The sequence below is a fragment of the Parus major genome, chromosome Z (assembly GCF_001522545.3).
Source record: "Parus major isolate Abel chromosome Z, Parus_major1.1, whole genome shotgun sequence".
Lineage (NCBI taxonomy): Eukaryota > Metazoa > Chordata > Aves > Passeriformes > Paridae > Parus > Parus major.
In genome coordinates, this window is record NC_031799.1 from 156,643 (window position 1) to 158,772 (window position 2,130).

Below are 2,130 nucleotides of genomic sequence, written 5' to 3' on the forward strand. Positions count from 1 at the left end.
GACAGACAGGGCAGACGGACACACAGACAGGGCACAGAGACAAGGCAGATGGACACACAGGGCAGGGCACACGGACGGACAGATGGCACACGGACGGACAGACAGGGCAGACGGACACACAGACAGGGCACATAGACAGGGCGCACGGACACACAGGGCACGGACAGACCTGCGGGGCACGGACACACAGGCAGGGCACACGGACGGACAGACAGGGCACACAGACAGGGCAGACGGACACACAGACAGGGCAGACGGACACACAGGCAGGGCACACAGACAGGGCAGACGGACACACAGACAGGGCACACAGACAGGGCAGACGGACACACAGACAGGGCACACACGGGCGCACAGCCCCCGAACAAGCCCGCAGGGCACACAAAGACGCACCGAGCCCGTGTAAAAGCGCGGAGAAGCAATGCCGGTGTCTCCGCTCGCCCTGGCCGGCAGCGAGCCGGCGCTCCCACGGGTTCGGATCGCTCGGTTCCGGGGAAGGGGGTCCGGGGCACGGGAAGGACGAGGCGACACCGGCAGGGCTCGCAGGGACGCTCCCGCACGGGGCACGGACCCGCCCCCGCCCGGCGCTCCCGCCCGCCCCCGCTCAGCGGCAGCGCCCGGCGGGGCTCGGGGGCAGCGCCGGGGCCGCCGCACTCACCGGGGCCGCCGCGCTCGGCTCCGCCATGGCCCGACCGGCACCGGCACCGCGCCCGCCCCGCCTGACGTCACCCCCGGCCCCCGCCGCGCCGGCACCTGCGGGAGGCGGGGCCGGCAGCCGCCAACCCCCCCATCCCCGCACGGACCGCCGAGGGGCACCACAGCCCTCGCCATCCCCGACAAAAAACGCCCGAGAGGTCGGCTCCCCCGCCCCCGCCATCCGCGGGAGGAGCCGCCCGGGGGTCCCCTCCTCCCTCGCCATCCCTGGGAAAAGCCGCCCCCGGCATCGCGTCCCCCCACCCATTCCGGGGAGGAACCGCCCGGGGGTCCGGTCATCCCTGGCCGACCGTGGGAAAAGCCGCCGGAGGGGTGCGAACCCCTCTCGTCATCCCCGGGAGGAACCACCCAGGGGTCCGTCCAGTCATCCCTCGCCATCTCCGGGGAAAGCTGCCCCAGGGGTCCGGTCCGTCCCCCCATCGCCGTCCCCGAGAAAAAGACAGTCCCCATCCTCGGGGGGAGCGGCACGGAGAGCTCCGGTCCCCCTCGCCATCGCCGCGGGGAACCGCCGAAGGAGACCCAGTCCCTCCGCTCCTCCCTGGCCATCCCCGGGAGGAGCCCAGGAGCCCGCTCATCCCTGGCCATCCCCGGGAGGAGCCCAGGAGCCCGCTCATCCCTGGCCATCCCCGGGGAAGCCGCTCCCCGTTCCCCGGAGGCGCCGCCGGCCGGGACCCGGTTCCCCCTTTCCCTCACCCCCCTGTGAGGAGCCCAGGGAGGGGGAGCCCGCCTGGCCCCCGCCTCGGGGCATCCCTGGCAGCGCAGGGTGCTGAGCACCCAGACCCTCCTGGCCGGCTCTCAGCCCTTTCCCGTACCCGTACCCAACGTGCATTCGCTTATCAGTTTTAACCTGTGGGTTTCCGGCTCCGCACCAAGCCATCGTCCCTGTGGGACCGTTCTGCCGCCCGCTTTGGCCCCTGGAGCTTGGCAGCATCCTCGTGTCCCTGCGCTCCGGAGCTGCTCCCAGGGGAGGAGGAGGAGGAGGTGTGATGGGTCACAGGTGAGGCAGCCGAGCTCTTCCTACCCGCGGGTGCCTTCACCCACTGAGCAGCCTCAAAGGGAAAAAAAAATCACCGTACGCTGTATTTACAGTGTGAAAGAGCAATTAAAGGAAGCTGCTTCAACAGTCTAAGTGGAGGAAGCGCGATAGCTCAATAGTTATTGATCCCCTCCAGACAGGCATGCTGCTTTGTTGGAGCCGAAGGAGCCCTGCCTGATGCAAGGGAAGTGGTGAGAAAAAAATAAAAAATGGTCCCGTAAATTAAAACTCTCAGGGAATTGCATGGGAGGAAATGAAGGTGTGTAAGCGATTTTTGGTGGCACAGTAATCTGTAACTCTACTGTTTTGCTGTCTAGGATTAAAATGAATGTTCCCATCTGGTTGCCCCGTGAGCAGGAAGGTATTTAATAGAAGCTTGT

At 67.2% G+C, this 2,130-nt stretch overlaps 1 protein-coding gene across 3 annotated transcripts in view; it reads right to left on the reverse strand.

Annotated features, from left to right (window-relative positions):
• MAPK4 (mitogen-activated protein kinase 4) overlaps positions 1-1,782 on the reverse strand; it is a 50,851-nt gene extending 49,069 nt beyond the window's left edge. Inside the window, exon 1 of one of the 3 annotated variants that reach the window (XM_015615191.3) lies at positions 1,562-1,782. The gene's annotated coding sequence lies outside the window, so the exon portion shown is untranslated. Of the gene's footprint in view, positions 1-393; positions 577-658; positions 714-1,561 lie in introns of those variants that run through there. The other 2 variants (XM_015615190.3, XM_015615188.3) reach the window with 2 other exon arrangements.
• Positions 1,783-2,130: the final 348 nt, after the last annotated feature.